The following is an 18,209-nucleotide window of genomic DNA, read 5'->3' as shown; positions in this document are numbered from 1 at the left end:
GGGTCTGATTACACTCACTTAAATATGTTTGCGTTTTCGTGAGGTCAGCATTTACTATACAGTATTTTCACTAGCTTTCTGGGTAACGTTTCCATGGGGATGATGGGTTGGTTTGCCAGGATTGTTCCAAAAAAATAATAATCTAATATTACACTATTATAATGTTGTTTCCTCGTCACAAACAGACCCCGAGTTGTGTTTTGTTTCGTTCTCACATGTTTAACACGCAAACCCTGCATGTTTAAGCTGAGTTTTTGAACTGAAAATGCTGTGTTCCACCTTGTGATGTCATCAGGTGGTAATACAGGAGGTGCTCCACTGTGTTTTTAAACTTCGAACACCTTCACGAGAATCATTTGGATGATTTAAGTCCTGGAATTATTGCAAATCTCTTCTGAGCTAAAGATAAACGGCTGCTGTTAGCTTGAAAATTACCACTTCATGACATCACAAGGTGGAACAGAGCATTTTGAGTTTTGGAGATGTAGACATAATTAATAATAAAGGTTGTGAATGAAGCAAAACACAACTCCAGGTGTGTTTTTGAGGAGGTAACAACATTATAACATGACTTAAAGCTCATAAGAGACAATTCTGCGTAATACAGGACCTTTAAATACATTGAATAAATACAAGATAGATACTTCTACTGCCTTAAACCTTGCTTAACTTGTACTTTTGTTGACTATTTGTACTGAACTACTGTTACTACTGCTGTTGCTTCTTCAAAAAGTACTTTGCAAGCTCTTTTGTTACTACTACTACTGCTACTACTGCAATAACTTACTATATTCTATGTAATATCATGTGTGTGGGTCTCTCCTCTCCACAGACGTCAGCTGTGTTCCTTATTTAGAAACTTTAACATAACACAATTAGTAAATTACTTCAGCTTTAGTATGTGGTTTCGTAGCTTCGCCCTGAAATTCTGAGGTCCGCAAGATCGCAGCAAAACAAACAGTGCGAATGTTGTTCCAAATTCCTCGACTAAGAAATAAAAACATGTGAAATTTTGATACGGAAACGAGAAATTGGTGGGTGTTTTTGTTCATTTTGGGGGTGGGGGACTTCCTTTCGTGTCCAGGTAAATTTAGACACTCATTAAGGGGCCATTTTGAAAAGATAACTCGGGACCACCTGAGTCTGAAAGCAGCTTTTAAAGTTGAGAGAGAGAGAGCGGGTTTTTGCAGCTCCAAGTCTTGCAAATACTCCCACCTGCTGGACAACTGCAGAACAGCGAGGTGGTGTGTGACAGGTGGAGTATGGTGAATATGACTATAATTCAAGGCAAAATCAGGATAACAATTCACTCTTTCACTATCCTAAGACCAGAGAAAGAGGCAGACTCAAGAGGTGTTACCATGGTGAACAAAACACACAATTGCATTTCTAAATTAGGAAATGTGCTACTCCAAACCTATATATGCAACTTAAAGGTCCCATATTTCACCTGGAGTTGTGTTTTGTTTCATTCGCACATGTTTAACACACAAACTCTGCATATTTAGGCTGAGTTCTTCTCTCAAACAGAAAACACTGTTTCACCTTGTGATGTCATCAAGTGGTAATACAGGAAGTGCTCCACTGTGTTTTTAAACTCCATACATTCACTAGAATTATTTGGATAATTTCAGCCCTGGAATTGCCAATCTCGACTGAACTAAAGGTAAAAAGTAGCTGTTAACTTGAAAATGACCACTATATGACATCACAAGGTGAAACAGAGCGTTTTGAGCTTTGGAGATGTTACAGACTAATAATGCAGGATTAGTTAGACATGTGTGAATGAAACAAAACATGACTCCAGGTGTGTTTTTGAGGAGGTAACAGCGGCATGACATGACTTAAAGTTCACAAGAGACTGTTTTGCGTAATATAGGACCTTTAAGAATTAGGGTTAAAATTGGACTGAAACTGACACTTTGAGGCTGTGTTCACACTTCCGGGTTTGCTCCTGATTTCCAGGCTATGTAATTCTAGTCCTGGTTTAGTTCTGATGTAATCCAAGTTTAGTCCTAGTTTAATCCTGGTTTAGTCCTGGTTTAGTCCTGGTTTAGTCATGATCTAGTCTAAGTTTAGTCCTGATCTAGTCCAAGTTTAGTCCTGATCTAGTCCAAGTTTAGTCCCGATCTAGTCCAAGTTTAGTCCTGATCTTGTCCAAGTTTAGTCCTGATCTAGTCCAAGTTTAGTCCTGGTTTAGTCCAAATTTAGTCCTGGTTTAGTCCAAGTTTAGTCCTGGTTTAGTCCAGGTTTAGTCCTGGTTTAGTCCAGGTTTAGTCCTGGTTTAGTCCAAGTTTAGTCCTGGTTTAGTCCAAATTTAGTCCTGGTTTAGTCCAAGTTTAGTCCTGGTTTAGTCCAAGTTTAGTCCTGGTTTAGTCCAAATTTAGTCCTGGTTTAGTCCAAGTTTAGTCCTGGTTTAGTCCAGGTTTAGTCCTGGTTTAGTCCAGGTTTAGTCCTGGTTTAGTCCAAGTTTAGTCCTGGTTTAGTCCAAATTTAGTCCTGGTTTAGTCCAAGTTTAGTCCTGGTTTAGTCCAAGTTTAGTCCTGGTTTAGTCCAAATTTTGTCCTGGTTTAGTCCGAGTTTCGTCCTGGTTTAGTCCAGGTTTAGTCCGAGTTTAGTCCTGGTTTAAAAAGGTAAAAGCCTAAACTCCATTTAACCCGACACATAACAATCAAAATGAGGAGGTTTTGTTGAAATATCTTTGGTAACTGGGCACTGAAGGGGTTAAACCTGCTGTTGTCCGGATGTTGTGGGTTCAGTTTGTGCAGAGGCTGAGGAATGCCCCGTCCCATAGGGGTGTGTGTGTGTGTGTGTGTATGTGTGTGTGTAGGGTCACAGAGGGGCCCCTGTTTTGTTCTGTTCCACATCAATGGGACGTCCAGTTGGGTTTAGACCTGGATTACAGCCTCTACCTTCCTCCTACCCCTCTAAAAACTACCAACACTCAGATCTAAGCGTTGGGAAAACAAACTCAAGTCCGACGTGCAGGTGTTATGTCCAGAAATACAGGATCAAAATGGCGTCATCTCGAGAGGAACAAAGTAATATGTTTAAATAGATTATAACTTTCACTTTTCATGTTAACAGCCTCTCCTTCTGTTCGACTGCGGGAGGTCGCTCTACAAAACCAGCACCATCTCCCCATCACGAATGTTGAATCACTTTTAATATAAACCCAAACCTGCACACTCCACATGGGAACCTTTAACTTCCTGAAAAACACATTTTCTCACCCCGGATACAAAATCATTTTTATATTGGACTTGAGACTTTTGTGATGAGGTCGTTTGAATAATTTATTTAAATGCCGACAATTCACCAAAAAGAAGCAAATGCATTTTTTTTTTCTGGGATCATATAAACGCTTCCCTCATGGTTGTGTCTGAAGCCTGTGCTGTTTCTCAGTCCTGTGTGTTCTGTCCTTTGTTTTGACACAAATGGACCTTGTTTCTATGATTGGTTAATCCGCCTGTCAATCATGTGCATCAGAATGACACGAGATAAAATATAGTCCCAGATTATAAGACTTTATTGTATTGTATTGAACAGGAAACTTGTGTATTATTATTATTATTATTATTATTATTATTATTATTATTATTATTATTATTATTATTATTATATATTTTATGTATTTTTCCATTTTATTTAATTTATTATTTTCTATTGCATTTTAACATTTTACAGCCCCCTCACCCCCCCACCCCGGGTAAGCACAGGAACAGAAAAAAAAGTTTATATACATCCACACATACATCCTTATATATCCCTATATAAATATACACACACACATATAAAAAAAAATACATATAATAATAAAAAATACTAATAAAAATACTAATAATAATAATAATAATAATAATAATAATAATAATAATAATAATAATAATAATAATAGCTGCAGCTAAGTATGGTAAGCATAATAAGTGGTAATATTAATGGAAAGTAATAATATGGGCACAGAAGTTGACCAGAAAACAAAACACAAACTACACAGAGTATGCAAAAAATAAAAATAAATAAAGAAATAAATAAAGAAATAAATAAAATAACAGTAGTAAAATTAAAAATAGAATAAATAGATAATAAATTTGCATCTTTCCTATGCCTCTCTGATGGTCACCTTCCGCCCCCCTCTCCACCGTACAGTCATCACTGATACTATTTATACATTCTACTTCCATTATAGACTTCTGTTATAGTAGTTTACATTATAATTAGTTGTTATCAGTTTATATTGTCTATATAGTAATAACTGTGATGATCTTCACAATCATTACTTTATTATTACTTTGATTTCTGGTCTGGGGTTTGACTTACCATATTTGAAAGGTCAGAGGTCAATAAGGCGCCCCTATAAATCGTTGTATAGGTCCATCCTATGTTTTAATGCATACATCTGATACTCTAAATGAGAAATATCTTGTAGAAGTTGTTTAAATATTCAAATGTAGGAGGATTGTCTGTATTCCAGTTCAGTAGAATACATTTTTTGTAGTTTGATATGATACCCATTTGCTTCTGTAATAGTGGATTCATTTTTATATCATACTCGTGTATTCTAACCAGCGGTGGTGAAGAAGTACTCCATTTTGTTACTAGTATTAAGTCATATAAGTATTACATGAAAAAATCTACAGAAGTAAAAGTATTAAAGTACCCGTTTAAAATGTACTTAAACCTTCACTGTGATACTCAAAATTCAGCCTCCACTGGACCCAGTGATGTCACTTTTATGAGTAAAGGTCTACTGTAAATGTGTGCTTTAATAACAAGAAAAAGAATATCTTGAGTTACATTACTCTGTTTGCTCGATGTAAAAATGTATTGTCACTGAGAAACAAACAAGAGCTTTTTTATACACTCTGGCAGCCTTTTATTGATTATTTTAATAGATAGATAGATAAATATTGAGACAGTCCTCCTTTGTGTATAAATATAAATACGTGTATAGATTTGTATGTATATGTGTATATGGGTATGTGCAGGTATTCAATTCTGTTATTTATTATTATTATTATTATTATTATTATTATTATTATTATTATTATTATTATTATTATTATTATTATTATTATCTTTTTCTTTTTTCATTTGTTCTAAACTTCAAAAACATAATAAAAAGAGTTTTAAAAAATGTAATTAAAGAGTATTTCACGCAGATTTTGAAGATATGAAGCTTCAAATGTAGTGATTTTGATACAGATTTATGCAGAATTTTGTATTTTGTCCAAGAGAAACAATTAAATAAATTGTTTTTTCTGGTTGTTTTTATTTGTATATTATGAACTTGTTAAAAACCCTCAGACTTTTCTGTAGGTCTAAAACAATAAAAAATATATATATATATATATATAAATACTTTTACTTTTCAGTCCTGTTTAAAACTACAGATACCTAAAATGTATACTTATCCACAGTACTTAACTACTTTTACTTCATTATGTTATATAGGAATAACATTAGTCTATACTTTACATGAACAACAGTTTTCTTTCCTCCTCCTCTTCTTCCTCTTCCTCCTCGTCCATAAATAACTCATTACTGCAAAACATAATGAAAACAAAGCTTCAGTTTGTTTCAAGTGTTGTAATAACCTCCCAAACGGCTCTTCTCTTTCATAAATACAACACGGTTTAATAATTCACAGAGATTCAGAACAATAAACAGATTTAATATGTGTATACAGCGAGCGGCGGCGTTCAGAACTGGACTCGAGAAGACAAACGAAAGGGAGACTTAAGGGGGAAGTGAGATGCTGCATTTTGGTTTATCAAAGAGTAAACAGAAGAACAAGCAGAGTCCGGGCGGGTTATGAAAGAGAACTCAAGTCAAATACTCACAATGTACACAGCAGTTTGGACTAAACGCGTCAGAGCATGAATGCAAACGGAATAAAACTGTTTTTTTAATCACGTACGCACTAAATAGGACGACATATATTTATATCTTCTGAATTCTGTTTATATGAGCTCATGTTGAGACTGCACACTCTTTAATGAACTTTATCCACTCATTTGGTTGCCCCCTATATGTATGTTTTTTGTATCCTGTTTTTTTTCAAACTCTCTTCACCCTCTCTCTTACCGCGCTCACTCTCCTCTCTCTATATCCTCTTTCCCCTCTCTCTCTCCTCTCCCCTTTTTTCTCTTCTCTCTCCCCTCTCTCTCTTTCACTCTTTTCCCTCTCTATATATATCCTCTCTCTTCCCCCTCTCTCTGACCCTCCTTACTCTACCCTTCCCCACTCTATATCTCCTCTCCTCTCTCTCTCCCCTCCTCTTTCTTTCCCTCTCTCCTCCCTCTTTCGCCCTTCTCCCTGTCCCTGCAACCCCTCTTTCTCTCTCCCCCTCTCCATATCTTCTCTTCTCCCTCTTTCTCTCCCTCACTCCTCTCCCTTTCTCCATATCCTCTCATTACGCTCTCTCTCTCACCCTTCTCATTTGCCCCTCCCCCTCTCTATAGTCTCTCTTCTCTCTCCCCCTCTCTCCCCCCTCCCCCTTTTCTCTCCTCTCTCCCCTCTCTACCCCCGTTCTCTCTTCCTCCTCTCTCTCTTTCCCTCCCTCACTCTCCTCCCCCTCTCTATATCCTCTCTCTCCCTCTCTCCTCCCTCTTTCTCCTTTCTCTCTGCCCCTGCAACCCCTCTCTCGCTCTTCCCTCTCCCTCTTCCTTTCCCTCTTTATGGACTGAATAATATTTGTGTCTGAAATAAAGAATAAATAAATAAAATAAATACATTTCTACAGGGAGTTCCAATGGGCGCCTTGTTCAAAATACAGAAAAATGCAACAAAAAACGTTCATATAAAACATTAAAAACAGGAGCAGGTGTGAATATAAATGTTTATCTCCAGATTATTAAAGTCTATGCGTGGCACCAAAGTATCCAGTTTTGCTTGTATTTGAAATATATTCCATTTTTGGGAAGTAAAACCGCCAAAAAGCCCTTTTTTCCCCGTGGTGCTGCTGGTCCTTAGGCTCAGAGTGTCATGTGATCTGATATTAAAATGCTCATTATAAAGAATGGTATAAATCAACCTTTAAAACTGCTGACAAGATGTTTTTTTGTTTTTTTTAATCTGTAAAATAAATGTTTGACTCTTTGGATAATTGCAAAAAATAAATAAATAAAAAATAATGGAATTGTTGCAGAGCAGTTTGAAATATTTCTGGAATCCTGTACATTTGCACTGCACACTTTTAACACTGTGTATATGTCCTGCCTCCAAAAACGATGTGTCATTTTAACCCTCTTTCGTCACATAAAAATATCTAAACTGATGAGATGTTGTTGCAAAGACACGCTGATGGCTCGAGGTGAAAATGTGGATTTATAAAAGTGTTTTAATGATGACACAGGTTTGTCTCTGTCAGGGTTTATTTGTGTCTTCACTCTGGCCCCTGTCCTCCTCCTGATCTCACCCAGGAGCAGTGAGCTGTTTCTGGGATGAAAGGCAGCGGCGAGCACCCCCTTAAGTCCCGTCCTCTGCTCTGGTTGGCTCTGGTTGGCTCTGGTTGGCTCTGGTTGGCTCTGGTTGGCTCTGGTTGGCTCTGGTTGGCTCTGGTTGGCTCTGGTTGGCTCTGGTTGGCTCTGGTTGGCTCTGGTTGGCTCCGTTTGTCCCAGGGCGCATCCTGCAGATTTGTCCTTTAGCGTTCTACTGGACAGTACAAGCTCGTTTGATGCAATTGTCTCTCCTTCTTCTTCTCTCTCACTCCTTCCTCTGTACTCCCCCTCTTCCCTCTCTACTCCTCTCTCTTTCCCCTTCTCCTATTCTCCCTTCTCTCATCTCTCTCTCTCCCCTTTCCCTTTTCCTGTTCTCCCCCTCTTTCTTCTCCTCTTTCCCCTCTCTCTCGCTCTCTCTCCGATTTCTATCTTCCTCCTCTCTCTCCCCTCCCCGCTTTCACTCACTCTATCCTCCGCTTTCTCCTTTCTCTCTGCCCCTGCAACCCCTCTCTCTTTCCTTTCTCTCATCCTCCTTTCTCCCTCTCTCCATATCCTTTCTTTCCCCTCTCTCACACCCCTCACTCTCCCCTCCCCCCACTATAAACCATCTCCTCCTCTCTCTCTCCGATCTTTCTCTCTCTTTCTCCTTCCTCTGTCTCCTTTCTCTCTGCCCCTGCTACTCCTCTCTCTCCTCTCTCCCCTCCCCTATATCCTCTCTCTTCCCCATGTCTCACCTTCATCACTCTCCCCTTCCGCTTTCTATATCCTCTCTCCTCCTCTCTCTCTCCCTCCTCTCCCCCTCTCTTTTCCCCATCTCCTCTCCACTCACCCCCCCTTTTCACTATATCCTCTCTCTACCCCCTCTCTCGCTCTCCTCACTCTCCCCTCCCCCTCTCTATATTCTCTCTCCTTCTCTCTCCCTCTCCTCCCCCTTTTCTCTCCTCTCTTATCCTTCTCTCTTCTCCATCTCTCCCCCTCTCTATATCCTCTCTCCTCCTCTCTCTCTCTTATCCCTCTCTCACCTCCATCTCTCCCTCCTCATTCCCCTCCCTCTCTGTATATCCTCTGTCTTCCCTCTCTCTCCTCCTCTTTCCCCCCCTCCCCTCTTTCTCTCCCTCTCTTCTCTCTCTTCCTCCTTTCTGTCTGCCTCTTTCTCTCTCTCTCTTTTCCCTCTTCCTGTTCCCTTCTCTCTCTCCCACATCTTTCTTCCCCTCTCTGCCCTCTCCCCTCCTCTCCTCTTCCTCTCCTCCTCCTCCCGCTGATCGGGAATCGTTTTGGGAATCGCATCCATCCCGCGCAGCCCTGATCCCATATGGCTTAATTAGTGAGCTGTGATTGCATTAGTTTACAGCAAAGGAACAACTTTTATCCCCCTTTTTTTTCTCTCTTTTTTTTTTTCTTTACAGTAATCAGGAGGCCCAGAAGAGGAGCGCTGCGATGAAGAGGAGAGCCGTTTGAAGTCTGACGTCTTTGGGAACAAAAGCCCAGAGAAGACGGGGCTCAACGGGGAAACAACGAGGCCAAAAGCAAAACGCGAGAGACCTGTGTTTGTACCTGCGAAATACTGCTGTAGTCACGAGAGAGAGAGGGAAAGAGGGATGGACAGAGAGAAGGAAAGAGAGAGAGAGAAGGACGAAGCAGAGAGTCAATTGTTTTGGTTGTTTTGTCATCTTCTGTGATCATATTTCAAGCAAAAATACGGGCTGTACATGATTTTTGTAATAAAAAAATAGAAAAAACTGGTCCAAAGTTATTTCTCACTTACCTTATGCATTATGAACACCCTAATTACTCACCAGGATGAGTTTACAAGCGCTTTTTACAGCTCCCCGAGACAGAGTTTTGCCATCACTGCCATCCCAACAACAACTAGCATGCTAATAGTGCATTTTTGCAGCTTCTCAGGCAATAACACACTTTAGAGTTGGATGGATACAGTAAACAGTGGCCTCGGTTTGATCCTCAGCAATGTTTTTTCTCAAATACATGAGAAGAAAATGAAGTACAGGGTCGTTCAAGCTTTGGGGACTTATTTTGTAACTGTGAAAGGAGAGGTTGAGTTCAAACTGACTTTTTTTTTACGAATCCATGGACATACCACACACATTTACACATTTACAAGAGCTTTTTCACACAGCAAAGGAGAGACCGACAACAGACAATCCAGTGTCTTTTCTTATGGATTTCAGGCTGATCAAAGTTTTAAATGCAGTGGTTTGACTTTGGACTGGAGGGACTATGGCCGTGTCCCAATTTGGCGGTTCCAGAGTTCGTAGTACCGTTCGAAGTACCCGGCCAACAAAGGGTACTCCTCCGTGTAGCCTCCGTCATCCGCAAAGCTGTGACTGCTGCAGATTAATCAACTATACGTCTGTTTTACGACTCAGTTTTATTTTGAATTCTTTATTATTTCATAGAAGAAGAGTCAAGGTGTCGTCGTCGCAGCCGTTTATTTCTGTTTATATTGAATGAAGTAAGGAATTGATCTTTCTCTTTGAATATCAACAGGCAAATATAACGTTTGAGGTGATTTTTTCCCCCCAATTGTAGCTAGTATTACATAACTTTAAGAAAATATATGTTGTTTTTCCCATAGAAGAAGTCACACGTGGTGCATGATGGGATATAGCAGTGCGCGAAGTCTGCTCAAGTGCACGCTTCGTTCACGGTCGGTCTCTATGGAAACTCAGGACACATTTTCAGCTGCATTCATGGGGTGCATGAAATGGAACGGGCCAAGTGTCAAGTGCCCTTCAATGCACCCGACAAAGTGTGCATTTGGCGAATTGGGACTCAGTTGGCCTGGTAACACCTTGGGGTCTCACTGGAGGAGCTGGAGGAAGTGTCTGGGGTGAGGGAAGTCTGTGGGTCTCTGCTTAAACTGCTGCCCCCATGACCCAGCTGCTTAGACTCTGCCCTATAACAGTGAAAACATATTTAAGAAGAGAAAGTCCGATACTGCAGCCTGAGTAAATGTATGTACGTGATGTTTTGAGCAGTGGTGGAAGAAGTACTCCATTCTGTTACTTAAGTAAAAGCACAGATATCGGAGCAAAAAAATACTCAAGTCAATGCAAAAGTATCACGTGAAAACATGTACCGTAAATTTCGGACTAACTGACACAGTTTAAAAAAAAAGAAAAGAAAAAAAGCGTTTCCTAAATCAAAACAAAAAAAACCCTTCAGTGTACCATTTTTCTGTGTAAATGTCACATGTTACAACACAAAAACCTGTGGCTTATATTCAGGTGCGGCTTATATGTGTACAAAATTGATTTTCTTTTCAAATTTAGCTGGTGCGGCGTATATTCAGGTGTGCTCTATAGTCCGAAATTTATGGTACTTAAGTAAAAATATTAAAGTGCCTGTTTGAAAATGTAAAGGGTAAAAAGTATTTCACACAGATTTTGAGATGTAATGAAGCTTCAGAGGTCGTGATTTTGATAAAGATTTGAGCTGAATTTTGTTCAACAGAAACAACAGAACCAATCGTTTATATTTGTGTGTTTTTGTTTGCTCAATTATGAACCTGTTAAAGTAAACGCTCAGCCTTTTCAGCAGGTCTCAGACTGTAATAAAAAATACTTTTACTTTTCAGTCCTGTTCAAAAATATAGTGGAGTAGAAAGTACAGATACTGCTCTCAAATGTAGTATCCACTTTAAAATGTACTCATGTAAAGTACAGATACCTAAAATGATACTTGAGTACTACTTTTATTTCATTTCCTTTCACCACTGGTTCTGAGTAACAGTAACAATGTGTACAATAGTATTTGCAGTAGTCACAGCCTTGGTAGTTGTAGTATAGTCATTAGGGCTGCAGTTTGAATGAAAGCAAAAGTTTTATTTTGTGTAAAAAACTCCTAACTCTGTAGTTTAGATCTGTACAAACATGAGACATGAGATTCTTCTCTAAAAAAGTTTTTTTAACGATAAAAAAAATAAATTAATTAAAAACTTTCAGGTTCTGCAACTCTTTAAATGGTATTGTCTTGAGTAACAGTAGTAGACTTCTAGTAGTCATAGTAGTCATTGTAGTAGCAGTGCCTAAACCCCATAGTTCTTAGTTGCCTTGTAGTAGTTCAAATCTGGTAAAAAATAAAGTAAAATAAACTTACATATTTAGCAGAGTCAGGTACTGCAGCCTATGTAAGTGATATTGTCTTGTCTACATTGTGAATTAGCAGCAGCAGTAGTAGTAGTAGTAGTAGTAGTAGTAGTAGTAGTAGTAGTAGTAGTAGTAGTAGTAGTAGTAGTAGTAGTAGCAGTAGTAATAGTTGTAGTAGTTGTAGTAGTAGTAGTAGTAGTAGCAGTAGTAATAGTTGTAGTAGTTGTAGTAGTTGTAGTAGTAGTAGTAGTAGTAGTAGTAGCAGTAGTAATAGTTGTTGTAGTAGTAGTAGTAGTAGTAATAGTTGTAGTAGTTGTAGTAGTTGTAGTAGTAGTAGTAGTAGTAGTAGTAGTAGTAGTAGTAGTAGTAGTAGTAGTGGTAGTAGTAGTAGTAGTAGTAGTTAAACCCTGTAGTTGTATCCTTGCTGAGTGAGTGCTCTGTAGTAGATGGACGTCATTTACATCTATAATGAGTCACATTAGACAGGACTTTATTATAAGGGCTGACCATGACAAACGGCACCTTTTATGAACCTACCTCCTCCTCTTCCCTCTCTTCCCTCTCTTCCTCCTCCTCTTCCTCTTTCCTCTCTTCTTCCTCCTCTTCCCTCTCTTTTATTTCCTCTTCTTTGTCTTCTTCCCTCTCCTCCTCCTCTTACCTCTTCTTCCTCGCCCTCCTCCTCTTCTTCCTCTCCTCTTCTTCCTCTCTCCTCCTCTCTCTCTTCTTATAAAACCCTCTGTCCGTTCAGATGAAGGTGACCTCTGTGTGATGGTCCGGAGCAGTGTCGAGTTCATAATGGATACTTCATAATATAAAATGGCCGTAGATTTAAATGTATATGTGTATGAAACAATGAGGCAGAGTGTGTTAACACAGAGGCTCCAGTCACATGAGCGGCCACTGTGCCGTCGAGCAAGACACGACACACAAATATAAAGCCAGCACTCCATTTTATGAACGGAGGATTTTGAGATTTTCTGTATCACTTTATTTGCAAGAGAAATTACTTGGTCATTGAAGCTCATTTTTTAAAAGTGTAAACAAAAAGAAATTAAAATGCAATAAATGTTTCATTTAAAGTTATGGTCATAATCATGTGTCTAAAATATCTGAATTTGTTAAAAAATTAAATTAAATTTTAAAAAAAGGCCCAAGTAAATTTACAAAAATACAATTTTATTTAAATGAGCTAATAGGAACAGTATATTATTATTATTATTATTATTATTATTATTATTATTATTATTATTATTATTATTATTATTATTATTTAAAGGTACAGTATGTCACTTTCTGGAAGTGGCACGTCACCTGCACAATTCCATGAAAATAGAAAGTTAAAACCACACTTTCTTAACATCTTACTTAACATAACATTCTCTATTGAGACAGAGTCAGGTTTGTGGAAATGCAAGCTCACTCAGTCAAGACACATGTTTTTCTATAGTTTTCAGTGCAATAAACACAACCAGATCGAAACACAACCTCATGCTTTTATTTGAGCCTCTTTTCCAGCTGAAAGTTACATTGTGTGGCTTTAATTGTGCTGATACAAAGTCTGTGTTGTATTGTTTATTTTCAGGTCAAGAGCAGCTGTGAGGTATTTTTAAACTGTTTTTAATTAGACAAAATAAAACTGAATCAAAAAATCTTTGTTGTTCAATATGAGAAAAATGGAGGGATCATTTTTAGTGTGATCCTCCTGAGAGCTGCTCCACAGCACTGAGAGCAGAGGGGACATGAGAAGGGCAACAGCGCCATCTTCTGTCTGAAATAAACAGTAACGGGGAAAAAAAATCATAAAACATTTATAACCATTTATATGAAATAATTGACATTCTTAATGGGTCATAGTGATGGGTATAATCTGGTCAAACTATAAAGGTTTGTTTATGTATCATAAATTGGTCCAACAAGAAAATATTTGTTACCTCAATGTTCAAAAGTTAATAATTTCAATTAAAAGATTTCATTAGGCCAATTAAAAATTCAAAATGAAATGAATAGAGTCATACAATCTACTTTTCCTTTTTTGTCCTGTATATAGTTGTCCTTTAATCTTAGTAATTTCACATTAGATCATTTGACATTTTAATTGAAACATGCAAATTGAACATCACTATAAAATGTTTAAAACATAAATGGCTACTACCATTTCACATCTAATGTATTTTTAGATGAGGTGTGTACTGGATCTTACCCTCAGCTGTTCCATCCTGAACAACTCATCACTGGAGGAAGATGCTGCTAAAGACTTAACATAACTCTGCTCGTGGATATTACACAATTAGAACAGAACTGATCTTGTATTGGATAGGACTCAAACACTGGTGGGTGCATTTTTATTCTCTGTATAGTTTTGTGTTCAGTGTATGATGTTCTATCTCCTGTCTGTCTTTAGGTTGGTGCACTTGTCTTTTCCTGGTGTTCCGCAGCTTTGGCGCTGGAGCTGGCTCTGGCTCACGTCTTTGCTGATGGAGCGTCTTTCTGTCGACTATGGCCAGAAGTCCAAGCTGGAGTTCTCCATCCACCCTTCTCCACAGCTGTCCACTGCTGTGGTGGAGTCCTCCATCCTGACCACCCACTCGCTCTGGAGCATTCAGACTGTGTCCTCATGGTCGATCATGAAGTCATCTATTGAGCGCCCAACCTACACCATGAGTCACAGTGTCCTCCATCACAGCTTCTCTTCTCTTTGATGGTTCTCTCAATGTGGATCTCACCGAGTCATTATTTGACTCTCGCTCCAGCACAGGGCCAGTCCAGCCTATAAGCAGAGTAAGCAGCTGCTTAGGGCCCCAAGGCCACCAGAGGGCCCCCAAGAGCCCTTACATTTATAGTGAAAATAATATAACAAGTTTCATTGGACACAGGGCTGGTGTGTTTACAGCAGCCGAAATATCCCTCTCAAACAATTACATTTGTTTTATATCTATAGAAGTAAAATATCTGCTGCTACATTTGTTTTTGAGTCGGGCAGAGGTGAGGGCAGCTCTGTGTTTACACCGGTGCAAGGACCCGACATAATGTAAATGTAAGAACACTGTCGCCAACTGGAACACACTAAAATCCACCAGACACTCATTTTAAAGACACAGACATTTTAAAAATCCTGACCCCCCTTATATGTTTGTGTTCTGTTCTTGTGGCTGTGGTAGTTGTGTCATTTTGGATGTTTTCAGTCTGATGTTGGTCACATAAACACAAACACAACTGGTCAAGGTGATGAGAGCAGAGTCATAATGTGTCAAATGTGAATCACCAATAGCTGAACCAGGAGACATCTGCTGTCGGGGGCCCCAGACTAATTCAGCTTAGGGCCCCCTGAAAGTTAGGGCCGGGCCATCTAAACTTTACAGCTGATGCTGATCCTTTGCAGCTGATGTCTTTAATATTCCTTGGGGTGTGTGATGCTAACTGTAGGCACTTCTGTATGTAATCAGTTTTATTCTATATTTTTAACACAATTGGATCAGAAAGAGCTGACATATTTGGAACTACCACAGATGAGATGGTTTGTGGTGTTAAACACGTCTCTCACACATAAAACTACAGTCACAAGCTAGCTAGCATTAGCCGAGTTAGTCACACTTGCACTTTTTGTTCAAAAACAAAAAACCATGAACGCTCATAATGATCTTTAAAAAAGTCAGTGTTTGCTCATGTGTGTATTGTGTCACCATGGTAACTGCTGAACATTTTGCCATAGACATCCATGTAAGAACACCCTCAGACTGCAAACATGTCAATGGCTAGGACCATTATTACAGTCTATGGTCAAGACTCTGGATGTACTTGTTCTCTTCTTTGGTCACAAGGTGGCAGCATTGGGCAAGAAAATACTGACATACGATCATAAAGACAAAAGCTCAAGATTGAGTTTGAAATGACACAAGAGGACGTTTCTAATATTCTAACAGGGGATTTATAGAGTTATTATGGCTGAGCGAAGGGCCTAGATTTGAGTTTACGGCTAAGGACAGGACCAGGGTGACGACAGGGGCTGTTTTTATTTAAAGGGCCCATATTACTCTATTTTCTGATCTATGTTATAATGTTGTTTCCTCGTCACAAACAGACCTGGAGTTGTGTTTTGTTTCATTCACACATGTTTAACACACAAATCCTGCAGATTTAGGCTGAATTCTTCTCTCAAGGGAAAAAAAATACTCTCTGTTCCACCTTGTGATGTCATCAAGTGATAAAACAGGTGGTGCTCCACTGTGTTTTTAAACTCCACACACCTTCACTAGAATCATTTGGATGATTTTAACCCTGGAATTATTGCCAATCTCTACTGAACTAAAGGTAAAAAAGTAGCTGTTAACTTGAAAACTACCACTTCATGACATCACAAGGTGGAACAGAGCATTTTGAGTTTTGGAGATGTAACAGACTAATAATAAAGTGTAACTCAAACATATGCGAATGAAACAAAACACAACTCCAGGTCTATTTTTGAAGAGGTAACAACATTATAACATGACTTAAAGCTCATAAGAGTAAATTTTATGTAATATAAGACCTGAGAGACAAATTTCAAACTTGATTTTGATACTAAGGAATTGATACTGATTAGGATACCACAAGATGAAAATGTTCCTTTTTTAGCAATAAAATGTAATATTCATTCACTCAATAATAATACTTTCTTTATGTTCCCTTGAGGTCGTTCTGATAAAGCTCAAAATGACAATAAAACTGTTCAGGAAAACTCAGATTTTATCCTGTTAATGTGATGTTTTCTGCAGTATCGATACTTGGAGTGTCTAGTTTCGATATTAGCTTTAGTATTGACTCGATTCCGTCTTCAGTCTTGGAAAACCCACCCCACCAGAGTCTCAACAATAATCTCTGGAAACTGTTAAAAGCGTTGTACCTGTCGTGTCCATCATCGCTCTTTATGTGAGGCCAGACAGCTCTTTATGTAAAGCCCTGGACCAGCTGCCCCCGAGCGTCTGCATGTCCCACACACCTGCGGTCCTTGAACACATCCCAGCTGCAGGTGAGCCGTTCACCTGTCTGCTCTGTTTCCTGTACACACCGCTGCAGGCATGTCAGGAGCAGGGAGGACACAAAGGAGACGGGAGACAACTGGCTGGATTATGCAAGAATTTGTTTTTTTAAATGTCTCTTGTCTCCAGTGAAATGTCATCGCTTTGATTGGCATGTTCCACAGTAGCATATATCCGTCTCCATGGTAACAACAGGAAAGCTCCAAGTCTATGCTCACTGCAAGCATGCACACTTTTACAATTTCTTCTTTCTTTTTTTTTTTTAAACAAAACCTGTAATCCTACAAATGCAGCATAAACAAGGTTACTAATGCCATATTGTAGAACATTCCAGGCAAAGAATTTACATCGCCATGGAGACAAGCAGGTGGTGGACCCTCCAGCATAAACCTGAAAAACTAAAAAGAACCTGGTGCGCTCGCTGGTGGTGTGGTGGTTTAAAGGGCTCATTTTACACAGAAAACACTCTGTTCCACTTTGTGATGTCATGTGGTGATACAGGAAGTACTCCATTGTGTTTTTAAACTTCATATATCTTCACTAGAATCATTTGGATAATTTCAGCCCTGGGATTGCCAAACTCTACTGAACTAAAGGTAAAGGGTAGATGTTAACTTGAAAACTACCACTTCATGACATCACAAGGTGGAGCAGAGCATTAATAAAGCCTGATAAATTAAGTTAATCTTTGTTTGTTTGCCTCTTCTCCTGTACCACATTATATTGCAACTTTATACAGATCATTTTAAAATTTGCCTGAACTTTCTAAACCAAACAGGTTCTTGAAAAAATCCATAAATCAACGTGAAAAGCATTTTTTTATAATCCCTGTTTTAACCGCACCCTTAAACCAGAATTCAAAATGACACGCTCCAAGTCAGGTCCACAGCGGCATGACAGAAGAGAGACCCCGCTTTGTGTTCAGAATAAAAATAATAATGATAAATCTGAATCTGAAATTGAACAGGTGAGTTTTTACAAGGGATTTGAAGTGCTGGAATGAGGCCGAGTTCCTGACGGGTTGTGGGAGCGACTTCAAGAGGGTTTTGGTGCTTTGGTTGGTGTCAGCTGATCTGCGGCGGCGGGTGGGACGGGGCTGACGGAGGAGGTGCCAGGTTATAGAGGGACACGGAGGTGATGAGGACGACCTTCTATTGGATGTGGTGTTGGTGTTAGCAAGTATATATGACAACTTAAACTGAAAAAAGTGTCTATAATTTGACTTCCTGGTTAGACATGGACAACAGACATAAGAGATAATTCCATGGCTGTTACCTAGCAACCATATGTTACGACCCAGCTCGTCTAGAGTCAGGGAGGAAACAAAAAAAGGTGGAATAAAGAAGTAATTTAATGTACTGGGTCGTAAAAAGTACAAACTAAACAAAAGTGATCTAAAATATTTACGTAAATGTAAAAAATGTAAATGTAAATGTAAAAAAAGAACCAAAACCACATGTGTCAAACTCAAGGCCCGGGGGCGAAATCTGGCCCGCCGTGTCATTTTATGTGGCCGCGACAAGGTAAATTAAAATGTACGACTGTCTTAAAATTTCAGTTTATCAGGAGCTAAGAAGTTACACAGTCATATATATATATATTTTTTTTTTTTACTTCTATGCAAATTTGAGGGCAACCATTTT

Source organism: Periophthalmus magnuspinnatus, chromosome 5 (genome assembly GCF_009829125.3).
Source record: "Periophthalmus magnuspinnatus isolate fPerMag1 chromosome 5, fPerMag1.2.pri, whole genome shotgun sequence".
Classification (NCBI taxonomy): domain Eukaryota; kingdom Metazoa; phylum Chordata; class Actinopteri; order Gobiiformes; family Gobiidae; genus Periophthalmus; species Periophthalmus magnuspinnatus.
The sequence above is the reverse complement of the archived record's forward strand: the minus strand, read 5'-3'. Positions refer to the sequence as shown.